This window comes from Vicugna pacos, chromosome 9 (assembly GCF_048564905.1).
Source record: "Vicugna pacos chromosome 9, VicPac4, whole genome shotgun sequence".
NCBI lineage: Eukaryota > Metazoa > Chordata > Mammalia > Artiodactyla > Camelidae > Vicugna > Vicugna pacos.
In genome coordinates this window covers 60,159,114-60,178,713 of record NC_132995.1, presented here as the reverse complement: position 1 = coordinate 60,178,713, position 19,600 = coordinate 60,159,114, and the positions used below count along the sequence as shown (strand labels likewise).

General features: G+C 44.4%; 1 long non-coding RNA gene across 1 annotated transcript; it reads right to left on the bottom strand.

The window, feature by feature from the left end:
* Positions 1-569: 569 nt before the first annotated feature.
* LOC140698513 (uncharacterized) lies at positions 570-2,411 on the bottom strand. Its single transcript, XR_012076324.1, has 3 exons — positions 1,964-2,411; positions 1,570-1,741; positions 570-753 (listed from the first exon to the last, which is right to left on the bottom strand). It is a non-coding gene; the product is annotated as an uncharacterized lncRNA (long non-coding RNA).
* Between the last annotated feature and the right edge of the window lie 17,189 nt (positions 2,412-19,600).

Sequence of the window (19,600 nt, the reverse complement as noted above, 5' to 3'; positions counted from 1 at the left end):
TCATGTGGATCTAGACTACCTTTTCTGAGAATTAAAGTTTGTCTTTAGGAGACGTATTTGTATCTGAATGATGGTTACCATGCTGATGCACAGGAAGAAGCCACATTCTGTACCAGCCACTGAGCAGGAGCTCTCAGTCCCAGCTGGTGGGTCACCCGTTACTCCTCCCCTACAGCCCCAACCCCATCCCAGCTCTGGTATTAGTGTAGAGGGAGCAGGTCCAGCAGACTCTGGCAGAAGTACCTCCAGGAATGACCATATCCACCTAGGGAGAAGAAGACGTGTTCTAGGGCGAAACCAACCTTGTGGGTAGGAAATGGGACTCCTTAAAAAGGAGGGTGGAAATTTGCATTGTGGCCTGGAAGAGGTGGGAGCTGAAGGTAGGAGAGCAAAATGAGAAATTCAGGAGTCCCTGTGGGGCTTCCTTATGCAGGGTTGGACTTCTCTGATGCCTTCCTCTCGGATCAGGTGGAGAATCATATGAAGTGGATTCCGTCTGATGGACAGTTGCCCCTGTTCATCCCCAGCCATTCAGATAAGTCTGACACATTAAGGACCGATGGTGCAGTTATGGTGGGGTGGAGCGTTAGGAAACAGGACAGAAAAGAGAAGGGCAGCATGCCTCACCATCGCCCCCGGTACTGCTCCTAGGGAGGGAGGGGTGTGCTATCAGGGGACCTCTGCCCCGGAGATCCAGGCACAGATGTCAGCAGAGACATGAACAGGAGAAGAGGCATCTGCCGCTGGACACCCCTGGGAAGAAGAGAACCAAATGTCCTGATTCTTCAAAGCGATGAACTTTATGACATTAACAACACATTTTGAGTTTCTCTTGAGGCCAGCTCCTTCATCCCTCCACATCCTAGAACCTATAAGGAAAAGGGGAAAACACACACACACACACACACACACACACACACACACACACACACAGAAGCCAATAGTGGTTGGTCTTCGATTACGGAGGGCCTAAGTGGGGTTCATCTGCATATGTGAGGAAAGTCAAATTCAGTGGGATCGCTAGGCATTTTGGCAAAGAGAGAAGATGAGGCTTCATCTCGGTGGCCTTGCATTCCAACTTGCTGTGGTTAGTCCTGCCACAGATGGCTCAGGCCAGCTTGTCCCCTCCCCCGTGCTGGAGTGGAACCCCGCATTTGTTCCCTTCAGCACCTGCTGCAGTGACCTGATTCCCATCTGTCTCCCCCACTGCCTTGAGTTTTACTTGAGGTCAAGGTGCAGGCCTTACTCACTACCTAGTGCAATGCTTAGCCATGGTCAGCCCTCAAAAAAAGATTTGTCGGATGAACAAATAAATGTCCTGGCATTGGACCAGCCTGGAATGAGGTGAGAAGCAGGGCCTGTGGCAGGGGGCTCCAGGCAGAGTCAAAGTCTGCTAGGGGGTAAGGAGCAAAGAAAAGAATCTTTCCTTTCGAGGTCCCTGTGAACATTATACACATGTAGATCCCAGTGGGGGCCGCTTCTATTGGAAAATAAAAATTCTAACTCTTAGGTGGAGAGGCAGGCAATCTTATTAAGCAAACAAATGTCAGATCACAAATATTTACGCACGTCTTGCCATGAAACACGTTTTTCCACCAGGGAACCTTGGGAAACTCCGTTCATGCACACCGTTGCCAGAGCGATAGTCCCAAAACCTGCTCAAAAGCCTCCAACACAGGGTTTGTCTACTGTTTGCGGCCACAACATTTCTGAGGATCTGATGAAAACTGTGGTCTTTTTCCTAGAAAGACATACCAAAATTTGTGTGCAATTTTTCAAAAATTTGCAATTATAGAGGGCAATGGTTGCAGCCCACCTCCCCCTGTGGTGGTCTCCCATGGCTTTGGACAAGACCTGTCCCCTGAGCTGGCCTTCCAGGCCACCCCCCACCCTGGCCTCTCTGCCCCTTCCTTCACCGTTTGCTCGCTTTCCCATGCCCCAAACACACCTTGGACTTTCCCACCTTTGAACCTGGAGTCAGAGGTCCTGAAGTTCCTTTAAGGTTCCCCGGGGGACAGGAGCTGGGCCCCCGCGGCCCCTGCACAGCCAGGACCATCAAAGGCGGAAAAGCTGCCGCAGCCTGTTCTGCAGGACCATCCGGCCAGGCAGGGCCAGCTCTGACTTGGTGTGGTCTCCCGGCCTCTCTGACTCATATCTGTCCTTGGACTAGCATTTCCTGCTCTCCCCAGCCCCTCATGGCTCAGATTCCTGGAAATTCTTGCTACAGAGCCTGCCAGAGCAAACAGAACTTGACCTCAGGAGAGCTGACCTTTGCTTCTCTACCTATTCATTTAATAAAACTGAGGCATCGCAGGGCAGCGTGATGGTCTGGGAAGTAATTCAGGCTGTCTGGACTCTGGAGTACCTGGAGGGAGTGAGGCGATGCTGGAGAGAATCCAAGGGCCAGGCCGGTGAAGCGATCTGTTTCGACTCCACCCTGAGGGCAGGAGGAGCCACAGGAGGGGAGGTGCCAGTGGATCAGACCCTCCTCTTAGGCCCAGAGTCTCGCTGCCATCATCCTGTCCTGTTAAAGCCGCTGCCTCCCACTCTGTCCCTGGGGCTTTGGGTCCCGCAGCACCGGCTGCAGGACAGGACATGGTCCTCCAATCTCCTTGCTGCCCCTGCAGACAAACACACAAGTCCTCATTGTTTAAGAGGTTGGTGTGTATTTTTAACTGTTCATTTCTAAAAGGAGGCAGAAGAGGATAAAATAATAACCTGCGGGATGGGTGGGGCTGTGGTGGTGACAGATTCCAGCACCTTCCACTCCCAGGCCCTACCCTTAGCCCTGACTTTCTTAGCCCTAGAAGCTCTCCCTTCTCTCTTGTTCCTTGGGGTGCACTTTATAGATCCCCCAGACCTCATTCTATCACATGCTGCAGAGAAGGGGCTCTTTAAAGTTTTTGACTTCTGACTGTAGAAAGACATTTTACAGCATGACCCAGCAGACACGCACACACCCATACCCACACACACACCCACACGCATGCAAGCAAAATAGATTTCCTGAAACAATATTATTCTTTCTACAAATGATGCCATCTGATATTTTCTGTTCTAGTTCAGTCTATTTCCTTCTTTTTCCTTTCTTTTTTGGGGGGTAGGGGGGCAGTCATGACCAACTGTGTTGATTTCAGTATCCATTAATGGGCTGCAACCCGCAGTTTGAAGAGCACACGGCTTAGCAGAAGGACATGCTGAGACCTTCCCTCGGCACCCGTCTCCAGCCGAGGCAATCCAGATGAAGCGCCAAGTGCCCTCTGTCTTCAAGGGTTATTTTGAGCTTTGAGCTGCAACCTGGGCCTCAGCCAGCTGAGAAATGCTCCCCTTTGGTCACTGCCTCAAATGCTACAGATCCTAGAAAAGCGTTAGATCTGGGTGTTATTCCACCCGTGGTCTGCTGGTGAGTGAGACCAGCACGGGAAAAAAAGGAGCGGCTGTGTTGTTTATGCCTGGTAACAACAACAACAGCACCACTGACAACAGTAATAATACCAGTGTTTGCTGAGGTCGCCCGGACACTGCCTGCGCTGGGCTTTGTCTCACTCCGTCCTCACCACGACCTCTGTGTTGCACGTTTCCCTTGCTTTACAGAGTGTAAAAGGGAACACAGAGGGCTCAGCAAGGTGACGACACTAGTAAGAGGATTAATTAGCCTGCGTCTGCTGGACACTGGGGGCCTGGCTTGGACAAGCCTGAGTGTTCTGGGTGCGCCCACGCATCTAAAGGTACTGGGGAGACCCGTCTCATTTCACTGAGAAAGCTGTCTTGGCCTGTTCAGGCTGTGGTAGCAAAGCTCCACAGACTGGGTGGTTTATAAACAACAGAAATCTATGTCTCAGTCCTGGAGGCTGGAAGTCTGAGATCAGGGAGCCACCGTGGTCAGATTCTGGAGAGGGCCCGGGGCTTTCCTCCAGGTTGCTGACTGCCCACTCGTCATCTCCTCTTATGGCAGCAAGAGGGCGAGAGAGCTCTCTGGGGTCTCCTGCACATGGGCACTAATCCCACTTGTGAGGGCTCCACCCTCATGCCCTGATCGCCTCCCAAGACCCCACCTCCAAATACCATCAGGTTGAGGCAGGGTTAGGATTTCTATCCATGAGTTTTGGGGAGACAAAACGTTCAGTCCGTAGATCCATAGTAAGTGTGTCTATTCCACATGTTGCCCTGCCTCGGGGATTCCTCCTGTTTCATTCACAGAGGATTGCGGGCCCTTGAAACGATGGAACAAGAATGTGTGTTGTTAAATGTGTGTTTTTCTGGCTAACTTCTCAAAGTGGCCCTTGACCCACTGACCTGTCTGCTAAGCTGAAGGACCTGAATGTAAATACATTTGCTCAGCAATGATGGATTCAAGTGTGTGTAGGTGGGGAGGGTCAGAACAATGAGAGAGCTCCCCGTGGACAGGAAATCCACATGGGAAGGAAACGTATACAACTGGAGAGAGTGGGTGACGGGGAAGATAGTGCCCAGAAAGGGGGTGGGGGCTGGGCAGGGCTGCTTCCTGGTCTATAAATGCGGGATTGTTCTAGACTCGGCTTCTCAGAGCCCTGCAGAGTCCTGCGGAGACACCCTGAGGCTCCCCCGCCATCACTTCAGGCTTTAACCAGCAGCTGTTCTCTCCTTGTGTTTGAGGGGAAGGGAGGCAGCCTCTGCTACTTAAAAAAAGTGGGGGGAGGAGAGGAAAACATGAGGTGAATCCCAACTGAGGGCCATTCTACAAAATTCCTGACCAGTGCTCTTCAAAATCTTCAAGGTCATCTAAAATAAGGAAAGTCTGAGAAATTGTCGGTCAAGAGGACACTAAGGGACATGATGACTAAATGGAAGGGGATATCCTGGATATAGGGTCCTGGACCAGGGAAAGGACAGGAGGTAAAAACTAAGGAAATCTGAATAAAGTGTGGATGTTACTTAATAATAATGTATCAGTATTGTCTCATTAATTGTGACAAATATACTAATGTAAGATGTTAATAATAGAGGAATCTGGGTGTGGGGATCAGGGAACTCTGTACTGTCTTTGCAACTATTCTGTCAATCTAAATCTATTCTAGAATTTAACATTCATTTAAAAGAAGGAGGGTGCTTTTTGCTAGCTGCTCTGTAAGATCCTTCCCACACTAACATCCTCTTAGCAGTTTATGAAATTGGCCTCGGAGGGGGTCTGGGTGAGAGGCAGTTTTCTGGAGGTTCTGAGCATGGAACCCAGGGGTGTGTGCAGTGCCTGAGCCCTGAGGACTTGCAGTGGGATGTGATTTCAACTTGATCCTGGGTTCCTACCCCTGGTGTCTTCCCAGAAAGGAGGCTACCCTAAAGCATTGAGTGAAATTTACAGAATCATAGATGTGACATACACTTTAATCTCTTTCCTTTTTTGGGGGGGGGGCTTTGACCATCAAGCAGACCTCAAAAATAAATTGAGCTCAGGATCCCACCAAGACTGAGCTCAGGGTCCCATTGCCAGCCCCTCACCCTATATGGCTCCACGTCCTGTGTACGGGTAATGGCACGCCTTTCTCCAGACACCTGTGCAGCGGCCAGCAAGTCATCCGAAAGCCTTCCCCTTTCTCACTTCCCACACTCAATCAGTCCCAGCATCCTGGGGATCGCAGGCCCTGCACCGCTGGTACCCGCCTGCCCTCTCCAGCCACACTGCTGTTGTCTTAGCCTCTCCTGCTGCACTCTTGTGATAATAACCAGCCGGTGTCCAGTTGCCCACCCTTCAAATCCAATCTTTAAAAAAAACTGACATGAAATATATCAGGCAAACCAAAATGTATGGATGATAATGTAATAAACCCACTTTCTAGCTCAAGACACAAACCTTACTGATAAAATTAAAGCTCTCTGGGTACCCATGTCTACTTAGTCCCCACCCTCCAGCCTCTTCCTTTCCGGTTCTCACACGGCTTCTCTTTTTCTGTCTGAGTGTGGCCTACTCTGACCGCCCGGTGTCACATTGCAGTCTATACCCCTGCTTCCCAGTAACCTTGACCTCTTTTCTGCTCTTTTTCTTCCCCACAGTATTTTGTCACTTTCTGATCGTGCTGTATAATTAATTTATTTTATCTGTATTGGTTTGCAGGGATGGCCACAACAAAATACTGTAGACCGGGTATCTTTTTCTTTTTTTTTTTAATTGAAGTACAGTCAGTTACACTGTGTCAGTTTCTGGTGGACCGCACAACGTCCCACAGACTGGGTCTCTTAAACAACAGAAGTTTGTCTTCTCACAGTTTTGGAGGCTGGGACGTTCAAGATCAAGGTGTCGGCAGGTCTGGTTTTCCGTAGGGCCTCTCTCCTTGCTTTACACATAGCACCTCTGTCCTCACAGGGTCTGTCCTTTGTCCCTGCCACCCCACCCTCTGTGTCTCTTGTGTGTCCACATTTTCTCTTCTGATAAGGACACCAGTCAGGTTGGATTAGGACCCACCCTAACCCTCATTTTCACATAATCACCTCTTTAAAGATCTTACTGCCAAATATAGTCACATTCTAAGATACTGAGGGTTAGGGCTTCAACACGTGAGTTTTGAGGGGGAGACAGTGAAGCCCATAATAACATCTATTTAAAAAAATTTTTTTTATTAAGTATAATCAGTTTACAATGTTGTGTCAATTTCTGGTGTACAGCATAATGTTTCAGTTATACATATACATATATTTATTTTCGTGGTTTTTTTTTAATGGACGTACTAGGGATTGACCCTCAGACCTCCTGCATGCCAAGCGTGTGCTCTACCATTGAGTTAATATCCACCCCTCTCTGTTTTCATATTTTTCATTTTAGGTTACTGCAAGATATTACATATAGTTCCCTGTGCTATACAGTAGAAACTTGTTCATCAATTTTATATATAGTAGTTAGTATCTGCAAATCTCAAACTCCCAACTTATCTCTTCCCATCCCCTTTCCCCTTGGTAAGCATGTTTGTTTTCTATGTCTGTGAGTCTAACGTCTATTGTTTATTTTCTGCCTTCTATCACTACAGTGTACGATCAATGTTGTTTTTCTGTTTTGTATTCACTGGTGAATCTTAAGAGCCTAGAACTGCTCCAGCACATAGTAAGCACTTGATAAGAGTTTGTCAGAATGAATTTTCACCTTGACCCCGACTTTCAAGACAATTTGCTAACTTGAAGCAATGATAGAAGTTACCTTTTTTTCTTTCTGATTCCAGTGGAAATGGTTTTAAGAGTCTGACCATTAAATATGATTGTGTTTGCTTTGGTATTTCAGTAGGTATACCTTTTATCAGATTAAGGAAGTTCTCTTCTGTGTCTAGTTTGCCAAGAGCTTTAATTTGAATTTTATTGAATGCTTTCTCTGCATCCACTGAGATGATCATGTAGTTGTTTTTCCCCCTTTAATCTGTTAATATGGTGTTTTACAGAACAAGATATCCTTGCATTCCTAGGATAACATTGCAGAGTTTTAATCAGGCGATTAACATGATCTGATTTACATTTTGCAAAGTTCACTCTGGCTGCTGTGTGGAGCATGAATTGTAGGAGTGAGAATGAAAGCAGAAAGATCAGCCAGGAGGCTATTAGAGTAATCTGGGCCAGAGAGGATGGTAAAAGTGGACGTGGAGATAAGGGGGAGGATTAGGAATATATTTTAGAGATAAATCTGGCCGAACTGGCTGAAAGATTAGAAGGAAGGCTGGAAGATGGGGAATTGAGAATGACTACTAGGTTTTGATGTGAGCCACTCGGGGGTCTCACTTTACTTAGTGGAGAACAGAGCAAGGGTGGGAATCAAGCATTCCGGTTTCTATAGGGCACCCCAGTGGCGATGTCCTCATCCCCAGAGGCCAGTCTGAGCTGAAGATATAGATGAGGGAGGGGTCAGAATAGAGGTGGGACTTAAAGTCATGGCCGTGGATGCTGTCACCAAGGGAGAGAGTGACACAGACAAGATGAGGGCCCAGGACCAAGCTCAGGGCTTTCTGGCACAAGTCAGGCAGTGAGCAGAGGGCCCACAAAGGAGCCTAAGAAAGAAGGCTGTGAGGTGGGAAGAGAAGCCCTAGAGAGGACATTGGTTAGGGCAGGACTGGCGGGCTGTGCATGTGCTGATGAGAAGTGGGGGAAGATGGGGGCAGACCAGTGTCCAGCGGTCACCAACGGATTTTATTAAATAAATATTTCCAAATGTTGTTATTTCGTGCGCTCAGCTAAAATAACAAACGTGAGGAAAAAGCCAAGGACCGTTTGCATGTGGTACTGAATAAGCCACACACACCCTCAGCCCCCTGGAAGATTTTCTGGGGGCAAGAGGGGTGGATTTTCTGAGTGCCTCCTCCTGGAAAGAGCATCTCTGGGTTCGCCTCTAGCTCAGTGGTTCCTGGCGTTTCTGTAGCTGTGACACACCGTACTGAGTGTGAGTTTGCCAGACTCACAGAGCTCTGGGTGCAAGTTTCTACACACGTTGAACTCATCCTCCAGGTAAAGCACCCTGCAGGGCTGCAGAGCTCACAGAGAGGAGTGCCACCTCACCTCTGCCCCGAAGGTTCATTTTACAAATTAAACTGAATTTAAATTACCTTCACGGAGGCAGTTTTACGACACACCCTTGGAGATAACACTTACAAATAACATTGGGAATCCTTGCTGGAAGATGCCAAAATAATTGCTGGCACGGGTTCTGGAAAAGCACTCTGGTTACAGAGTCCAGAAAGGCAGGATGTTAATGCCTTAACTGGGTGGCATTCGAGCTTCCAGTGTCTGCCTTTGGGATTCATGTCTGGCTGGGAAAGTGGTAAGGACCTCCTCCCAGCCACACTCATTTAGCTGTTCCAATTTCAACAAGGCCTCCCTTTCTTAAACAACCAAGATGATTCTCCACAAAGGTAATTTTCTGCTTCTCTGGTTCAATTCAATTTCTCTTTTTAAAAGCAATTAGTATCCCTTTAGAGTTCTTTCTATGCCCGACTAATTGTGCCTTAGTTCAAGAGTTAAAGCCTCTCTCTATTCATTTAGGCAACTACTGTAATATCTAATCAAAGTCCAGACCAGACAAAAATGCATATTTTGGATAACATAATCTCCTTAGTTTTTTAAGTATCTAAATTTCCACCAGTGGGGGAGGGGGGACCCATTTTTACTCTAAGGCCATTCTTAAGAAGGGTGTATTTCCAATTAACCGAATATCGAAGGAACTGGAAACTAGCACAGCTAGAGGACTTAAATATGCATTAAGAGAAATTCCACAACTCGCTTGAAACTAGCTGGTAGGCCCCAAAGTATCAGAAACACCAGTAGCTTGTATTTTTCCTTTGTAAAACACGCTACCTGTTTTCTTAAGCTTGGTAAGCCAATTTGGACTCACCAGCACACTGACCCGATTAGGTCTTTTCACACTGTTGGCACCTTTAGAGGCGGTCCAGGTGGTATGGGAAAACAACTAGCCCTCGTATGCTCTTTGTTTCCAGGAGAGAGACCAGTCGAAAGAGAATCATGGACTTTTAGAGCTCAAATAATCTCAGAATAGAGTCATTTGTAATAACCCAGCCCACTGGTCTTTTTACTAGAGTGGTGGGTCTTGGCCCTATAGCCCATTGGAATCACCTGGGGGGTTAAAGCAAAAACAAAAGCAAAACCAAAAAAACGAAAACAAAAACAAAAACAAAACCCTCTCCAGAAATAGAGATTTAATTGATCTGGGCAGCTGTCTGGGCATTGGTTATTTAAATACCCCGTTCCCCCCACTCTGGGCAGTGCAGGGAGGGAAAAAGGCCACTGAGTTGCAGGGCACCTACTCCGCACTTGCAAGGTATTTGCTCTAATCCACTTGACCTCACCGATCGCTCGGATGAATTTCTGAGTTAAAAGAGGTTCTTATTGGAATTCAACTCCCAGACATCCTTTTAGATTTACAGCATGTAGTGGTCATTTCTTCTTTAAGTAGAAAGGGCTTGGAACAGATTTCTTCTTGGCTCCTGGATGGCTGTGTTCATTTGGTAAACAGAGAATGGTTTGCAGAAATCTAGAGGCTGTGGGAGCCAAAAGAATCATCTCATCTCTGAGGAACCAATTAGGATTCCTGCATGGCAAAACTCCCATTAAAAAAAAAATTGCAAAGCACTCCAAAGAGGCACACTCAGAATCACTTCGGAACTTTCCACTGAAGAGGTAAGGGAGGGAGGCTCTGGGTCAGTCTGGCAGGAAGTCCAGCAGCTTGGCACTAAGCAATGAGAGCAGATGGGGTGACCACCAAAGCCCAATACCGTGACGTAACCTGTGGCAGGCAGAGGCACAAACTCAGTGTCAGAAAACCATCGGTGACCTAGGTCTAAAGCTGAACCGATAGCTAGTGAACACCCTCCCCACCTCGATGTCCGCTCAGTTCTTTTGCCTTGCCTCTGTTTTGGGGTCCAGCACCGAACCGAGAGGATGAAGAGGGCTGGAAACTAAGCCCCAGCTGCTAACCTTTCCCAACAATTCCAGGTTAACCATTCACCGGATGAAGCTGAAAGTTTCCTGTGTTCGACTGAGTGGTGAGAAATAAAAAGAAACCCAACCTGCCCAACTGGTTCTGAGACCTGAAACTCGTCCAGCTCCTTTATATAATGTATAACCCAGGCCGCCCCTCCCAGCCCCACTCCGCTCCCTATTCACAGCAGCACCCCGAATCCCACAACGCACACCATCTCCCCAGGTAGATTTGCCTCTCTTTAACAAACCCCAAAGATTTCAGTGTTGCTCATTTTTCTTCTGGAGCCAAAGGAAAGCAAATCATTTTAAAAGAAGCGTTTTGTAGCAACAAAGAATAGGGACGAGCGCCCAAGTGAATGACAATCAGAGAAACAGCCAATTAACTGGTAAATCCCTGTTGTCGGTGAGCTGAACCAGGAATGAGTGCGGGAGGAGGAAAAGCAGCTGCAGCCCAATTACTCAGTAGCTCAGGTGCCCCGGGAGGATTCTCGCTTCTGGTCTACCTAAACAGACCTGCTTTCTTAGAGATCTTGGGGGACTGCTGCACAGAAGCACAGGCTCTGATGATTTCTTCTTTTACTGCTGTCGGTACATGAGCTAAAATATGCGTCTACACAAATTGAGAGGATGGAAGGGTCATAAGCCTCAGAAAACATGCTTTTTCTTGGCATCTGGGGAGGAGAGAAAGGGAGACTGCCGGACCCTGCAACAAATCAGCCCAAACTCGGCGCTTGCACAGCCCAGCAGCTGGAGGAAAGAATTACAGAGGTGGCACCCATTTAGGAAGTCTTTGGAATCCAGCTGATCCTTCTATTAATGAGTTGGGAGAATCCAGAACAAACACCCTGTTATTAAATGAGCTCTGACAAAGATGTGACAGGCTACAACCCTAGGAGGTGGGCATCCTTGGTCAGGCCCATGAAATACTTCTCTTTATGAGTTCTTATTGCATTTGTTCTTTCCCGTATTTTTTTCCATATGGAAAGAATTTCCCAACTTCAATTTCTGATCAAAATCAATATATCAATAAATACCTATGGAGGGCTTATTACCTAGAGCAGTGTGACGTTAAAGCAGATTCCCTCAATTTGGTCCTGGACTTTATGGGTCAGAATCACCTAAGCTGCTTGTTTAAAATACCCCCAATCTAGAATCAAAGTCCTCTTGGTGCCCCGAAACCTGCACCCTTTTTTTCAATTAAAAAAGATTTTAAAACTATTTATCATCAACATGTTTAAATATACACAGCTTTAGAGAGAACAGTATAGTGAACTCCATGTACCCACCCACCACTGGATTCAATAACTCAACATTCTGGATTTTTGTTTCAATTCTGTCCACTTTTTTGGAGGAAGTGGGGTGGAATACTTGAACGTGAATCCTACACATCTTATTTGTTCACCAGTATGTTCCTCTAAGAGACAAAGACTTTTAATTATCTTTTCCTAATTTTTTTATTGAAGTGTAGACAATTTACAATGTCAGTTTCAGGTGTACAGCAAAGCAATTCAGTTATACATATACATACATACATACATACATATATATTTTTTTCAGTTTCTTTTCCATTACATTTCATTATAAGAAATTGAATATAGTTCCCTATGCTATACAGTAGAGGACTTTTAATTTTTTTTGAAACATAACCTCAATTCTATCATTGCACTCAGCAATATTAACTATACTGTCTTAGTATTATCAAGTTCCCAGTCCATGTTCAGTTTTCGAAAATAGTCTCAAAAATGTCTTTTTTAAAAAAATTCACATTTGGCTCCTTCGAATCAGGATCCAATGAGATCTACACATTGTGTTTGGTTGCTATGTCTCTTAATTTGTAACAGTCCTTTCCCATTATTTTAATGCTATTTATTTGTTGAGAAGACTGTATTGTTTGTTCTGTAGAATTTTCAACATTCTGGGTTTGACTGAGTGTATCCTCCTGGCGCTGTTTTTGTTATGTTCCCCCCATCTCTTATTTTCTATAAGCTGATGGTTAGAAGCTTGATTAGATTCAGTATTTTTCGGTAAGAATGTTCCACAGGTGAAAAACATGGTAGCCAGCTATTTCACTTTTAGTTAACATTGCTCAGTGGGTTTAAGTGTTGTCAGTCTGGTCCATCTGTTTTAAAGTTCTGCGTCAACATTTTATTTAATGGTTTTAGCAACCAATTTGATCATTGACTGTTTCTACTATTTCATTAGAGGTTACAAAATGGTGATTTTCTTTAGTTCTGTCTTTCCTCCTGCATTTATTAGCTGTGATTCTTCTGTACAGAAGAAATTTCCCTCACAAAAAAACTGTTTGGTTATGAAGAAATACAGTCTGTACAGGAAAGGCAAGATAAAAACTTTATTCTTTCCTTTTATTTATCATTTTTATATTTATCAGAATGATTGATACCCTAGTATTCCCAAAAGGTGACCAGTGAAGTTTTATTTCTTGGTTGGATGTTGGTGGGGGAAGGGATATTGTGGGCTCATAGATTTTCATATATTTGGTGTGTTTTATTTATTTATTTATTTTTCATTCACTTTCTAATTGAAGTATAGTTGCTATAAATATATGTTACAGGTGTATGATATAATGACTCAATTTTTAAAGGTTATACTCCATTCATAGTTATTATAAAATATTGACTATAGTCCCTGTGTTGTACAATATAAGGTTTTATTTGTTTTAATTCATTGTAGTTATTACTCTTTTTCATGTTCAAACTGTTCTATCTTTGGCCAGTGGGAACCACTTCAAGTTGGGTCTTGTATTGATGGGTTTTTTTGGGGTTTTTTTTGACATGACCCCATAGTCTCCGTTATTTCCTTGCTTTCTAACAGGATGCACCAGGCTCATCTACCTCAGAACTGCAGTTAGCCATTTCCCCAAGAAGTCGTGATTCCTTTTTTTGGGAAAGGGTATTTTAGAATCTGGGTCCAAGTGTGCTGGTGGTTCATCAGTCCTGGGCAGAGTTCCCATGTGTCCCCACATCCACCTTCCCCTACTATGAACACTTTATATTAATATGGTACATCTGTCACAATTAATGAACCTTTATTGATACCTTGCTCAAGTTCACACTTTATTTAAACTTCATTAGCTTTTACCTAACGTCCTTTTTCTGTTCCAGGATCTCATCCAGGACTTCCCATTACATTTAGTCACCATGTCTCCGTAGGCTTTTCTTGGCTGTGACAGTTTCTTGGGTTTTCTTTGTTTTTGATGATCTGGACAGTTTTGAGGAGTACTTGGTCAAGCGTTTTGTAGAATGTCCCTCAATTGGAATTTCTCTGATATTTTCTCATAATGAGACTAAATTATGTGTTTTGGGGAGGAAGACCACAGAGACAAAGTGCTGTTTTCCTTGCATCATGTCAAGGATACATATGCCAACATGACTAGATCTTAACATCGATCACCTGGCTGAGGTAGTTTTTGTAAGGTTTTTCTACTGAAAAGCTACTCCTTTTTTCTCCCTTTCCACACTGTACTCCTTGGAAGGAAGTCACTACTCGAAGCCCCTACTTAAGGAGTGGGGAGTTATGCTCCATATCCCTGAGGTTGGATATCTACATAAATTATTTGGAATTTTTTTTTTTAATGGAAGTACTGGGGATTGAACCCAGGCATGCCAGGCATATGACCTACCACTGAGCTATACCCTCACCCCAGAATTCTTTTCTATGGGAGATTTATCTCCCCTGTTTTTTTCATAATTAACTGATTAATTTCATATAGATGCATAGATATTTATTTTATACTTTGTTACAACTATTTATTTTGTTGCTCAAATTGGTCCCATTTTGGCCATTGGGAGCTCTTCAGTTGGCTTTTGTGTTCCTTTCACATACTTCCCTGTAATTTTTTTGAGCACTTCCTTACTTTCTGACACTACAAGATGCTCCAGGCTTATCTTGTGTATTTCCTACCCTAGTCCTTTAATTGGCCATTTCCCCAAGGAGCTCTGGTCCCTTCTGTTAGGAAATGGTATTAGAAACCAAGATCTGGGTGTTAGCTGTCTTTGTTGCTGTTGGGGTGTTATTGCTTCTAAGCCCTCTCAGTTGACAGACCAAGGAAATATATGGATGTATACTAACCAGTGTAAATACACGTATCTATAATTATTTCTATGTGTAATCATTTGTATATTAAGCTAAGCATGAGTTTACATTAATGCCTCCAAATCTAATTCATTACCATGTGGACCATTCTGGCTTCCTCTTGCTTATCTGCAGTCCCATTCAAACAGTGAGAAACCTATTGTTCAATTCCAATATATATGTAATATATGTTTCAGTTTGTTTCTGACATTTTCTTTTGGTTTACTTTTGTTTTGGAATGATGTAAAATACTTGCCTCCAAGGTCAAACCCATAAAGCAAGGTTCATTCAGGGAGATTTACCTTCATTCCAATCTCTGCCCTACTGATTTCTCCCCATCACGCAATTTTTTAGTTTTTAGTTCATTCTTAACATTGTTTCCTTTTTAAGAATAAGCAAATATACAAATAGTCATATTCCTACCTTTCTTACACAAACGGTAGCATAAGGTTTTTCTTCACTTTGTTCACTTAACAATAGATCCTGGAGCTCATCCAAAGCAGTCTAGCAATTCTTCCTCGTTCCTGCACGGAACTCTTTTATGTGAATGCACCATAGTTATTCAACCAGGCCTCTACTGATTGCCATTGGTTTTTCTCTGGTCTTTTACTTTTACAGACAGTACTGCAAAGAAAAGCGTTGAACATACAGCATTTCAGATTTGTGCCAGTGTATCTTTAGGATAAATTCACAAACGTGGGATTACTGGTCAAAGGGAATGTGCATGTAATATTGCTAGACTGTCAAATTCCCTTCTGTGAGAGTTGGATCATTTCGCCCTCCTGTTAGCCATGTAGGAGAGGTCCTGTTTCCCCACAGCCTTGTCATCAGAATATGTTGTCACACTTCGGAATTTCTGTCGATCTGACAAGTGATCAATAGGAACTCAGTGAGACTTTGCAAGTTTCTTATTATAATGAGGTCCAGCATCTCTTTGTGCATTTAAGTATCATCTACATTTCTTAGCCTGTGAACTGTTCACTGCTCTCTTTCTGTACTGAAGCTGGAGACCCACTGCCCTGGTGAACACAAGATCAGCATGGAACAGGGCTTATCCCTGAAGGAGCTTACAATGACTTACTCACATGATATGCCCAAAACGATAATAGAGAAACAAACAGCAGGAGTTCAAGTTTTGAACTCCTTGACCTGGATTGAATGTTTTGGGAGTTCAGAAAATAGAGATAAATGCAAGATAATTATGGAGGGCTTCACGGGAAAGGAGGAGTTTGAGCTGGGATTTGAAAGATGTCTGGGATGCCATAGCAGAGGAGAGGAGGGCAGGGGATATGCCAGAAGTAGGCTGAGGGCAAGGAGTATATGGACATAGAGGAAGCAGTGTGCTTAGCTGTAAGCATCGTGGGCTCTGGAGTCAGGCTGCCTGGGTCCCAATTACAATCTCACCATTTATTACTCCTTTCAGATTCTCACCATTTATCACTCCTTTCGGATTCTTCATCTGTAAAATGGGGTTAATAGTCATAATACCTATTTCAAAAGGTTGTGAGGATTAAATGCTATAATGCTTAGCATAATGAATGTCTGATAAATATTAGCTGTTCTTACAAAGCACCGAAGAACACAGGACTGAAGTCAACTGTTCTGTTTGGAATTGTGGGAGGTTTAGTTGAAAAATATATATTTGATCAGGTAATAAAGGACATCAAACTCTATGCTTAGGAGTTTGGATTTAATCTCAAAGGTAAAAGCATTGAGGGAAGTTCTTATAGCAAGAGAATGACAAAGTGAAAGCTTCTTTCATTTGTGTGTAACCAGAATGTTGAATTCGGGGAGAGGGGGCTCTTGAAATGTAATCTGAAAGAGATTTTGAACTTCCACTGTGTCTTTAAAATGGGGCAGTTTCTTCCCTTGCTCAGCTTCTTTCAATCATAATCACAGTTTCAACTCTGTAATTAATAGTGTGCAGGTCCCTGTCATAATCAGAATTTCAAAGGTGAACCTCATCCTGTTTTGCAGCCAGGTCCTTCTGCAGGAGGAGAGTTTCTCTTTTGCTCACCTACTGCTTTGGCTCCTCCTCACCCTTATAGCTAAGGGTAATTTCTGGCCTCTCTGTCCTTGAAGAGGGACAGGGGGTAACAGCTAAAGGAAGCAGGGAAAATCTTATTTGACTAGTACTACCAAGTGAATATGGCTTCAGTCTTTGGGGACCTGTTTTAAAGCTGACTCTCTCCTGGGCCTTTCTGTAGGTTCTGGGGAGGCTTCATTGGGAGGATTCAACTGCAGCTCCTGTGACACAGGGGATGCAGTTTCCTCTGAATGACACCTTCCTCAGTCCCCATTCCATAGCAGCCCTGTCCACACAGACCTCCAGGTGGTTCTCTTGGGCAGAACTCAAACTGGCTCCAAGCCAGCCCCCATCCCCACGTGCTCCACCTGCGTTCTGGGAGAAATAGCCTCACGTTCTTGGCCCCCACACACTCCGCTTAGACGGGCTGCCAGTGAAGCCACTGCTCCTGCACCTTGGCCGTCAGAGCCACCAGCCAGCCCACCTTTACCTTTTAGACTTTCTAGGCAGGAGTCAGTCACCAGTCTCCAGCGCCCCCCTAGCCCTGCTGTTCCCACATCAAACTCGCCAGATGATCCCGTGAAGCCCTTTCCTCTGCACCTGAAGTGAAAGGGGAAGCAGCCCTCCCCTGACGCTCAGGAGGAACAGGGCTCACAGCCACGTCACATGTTGTCCTTTGCGCAAATCTCTCAATCTCCATTCTCAAGTCTTATGGATGACAGACGTGGGCAGAGGGTTTAAGGATCTTCTCATCTGCTAACTATGAAATTTCTGTGTGGTAGTGTTTTTATGATATAGCACCTCTTGTCTTCTTGCCTTAGCCAAACTGAGACAGAGACATCTAATTTTAGCACCTACGACATATGTTTTTCCCAGGACAGTGCCCGGCCCTACGTGGCTGATAGCTGGTACAGTCAGAAGATGGATCTAGCTGCATTTTGCCTGATAGACTGGTATGGGGTAAAAAGAAGACTAGTTTGAATCTGCAGCGGTCCAGGGATAAGTAAAGAATTGAGTAAATTAGTGATATTTAGCTCAGAGAAAACTTGAAGAATTAGGATAAATGAGTGAATTTGCAGGGAAACATTTGGACTCATTAGAAGACTTTTCTAAGTATCGGTGGCATGAGAGCCTGTTCCCGCAGGGACTGTCCCATTACTAGGAACCTGAAAGCAGATATTTGATTTTCTCCAGCCACCGACCTATCCCACCCGACTTCCCCACCTCATGAAATGACATCGCTGTCCACCCATTGCTTGAACCAAAACCTAGGGGTCATCCTTAGTTCTTCCCTTTCCTTTATCCCTGCATCCAATTCATCAACATATCCTATCCTGTCTGTCTCCCAAATATTTTGTTTTTTGTTTATTTTGGGGAGGATGGGTGGTACTTAGGTTTCTTTATTTATATTAATTTTTTAAATGGAAGTGCTGGGAATTGATCCCAGGACCTCATGCATGCTAAGCATGTGTTCTACCACTGAGCGAGACCCTCCCCCTATCTCCCAAATATTTTGAACAGTTATTTGTCCACTTTCCTCCACCTCCACTGCTCTCACCCAGTCCAGGCCACCATCATCTGCTGGCTGGACTCTTGCAACAGCCTCCTAATTGCTCTCCCTCTCATAAGTAGCCAGGGGGATCTTATTTTTAAAAAAGCAAAACAAATCACATCACTGCCTTAACCTTCCTATGGCTTCACCTTGAACTTAGAATAAAGCTCCAACTCCTTTCCCGAACCTTAAAAGCTCCACATGGTCTGGCCTCAGTGGCCTCTCCAAACTCATCTTTTATGGTTCTCCTCTTAGCTTACTGCACTCGAGCCACGCTAGCCTTCTTTGGTTTCCCAGACAAGCCAGGTTCATGTCCAACGGCCTTCACACCAGATGTCCACTGCCTGGTTACCCCTGCACCTTGGCTTGATTGTCTCCTTCTCCAGGTCTTTACTGAAATGTCACTTTCCCAGAAAGGACTTCCCCACCACTCAGTCTAAAGAAGAATTCCATCCTGCCTCCTCCACCATCACTTTCTACTACATTACAGTGTCCTTTGCTTTTGCTCTAACAGTTATCAGGATCTAAAATAATTTCATTTATTTACATATTTGTAGTCTACCTGCCTGACTACAGTGCACACTTTGTGAGAGCAGGAACCTTGCCTTCTTTGCCCAGCACTATTATTTCCTGTTTACATAATAGATTCTTACTAAATGAATGAATGATTGAATCATCTTGGCTAAGGACATTAGAGAGGATTCCAGTCATAGGAGGAAGGGGAAGCTAGACCTCTGACATCACTTCAAAATCTGCGTCTTAGGTAGATGACTCAACAGGAATGAAGAAAGAGTTGTGACGTGCTTGAAGGACGAAATTGATGAGACACATCATGGTATGTGGAGGGTAAGGGTAGGGCACAGTGAATATTAACTCCACAGTTGGGAGCATGATGGATTCAAGAATAGTGAAATAGAAGTTTGGAAACTGAAAAGGGATTTTTTTTTTAATTATTGAGAAATACACATGCCATTAAATTTTTACCATTTTAACTATTGTGGAAGTGTACCATTCAGTGGATGAAGTTCATTCACATTGTTTTGCTGGCATCACCACCATCTTTCCACAGAACTCTTCCACCTTGCAAATGTGAAACTCAGCAGCCATTAAACACTAACTCCCCATTCTCTCCTCCCCCTTGTCCACCACCATTCTGCTTTCTGTCTCTATGAATTCGACTATTCTATGTACCTACTATAAGTGAAATCATACACTATTTTAATGTCTTTTTATGACTGATTTACTTCACTTAGCATGATGTCCTCAAGTTTCATCCATGTGTCATAGTTCCTTCCTTTTTAAGGCTGAATAACATTTTATTATTCATTCATCCATCCATCAATGGGAAGCAACGTGGGTTGCTTCTACCTTTTGGCTATTGTAAGTAATGCTGCTATAAACAGGGGTATACAAATATTTCTCTGAGTTCCTGCTTGCAATTCTTTTGGACATCTACCCAGAAGAGGGACTGCTGGATCTTATGTTAATTC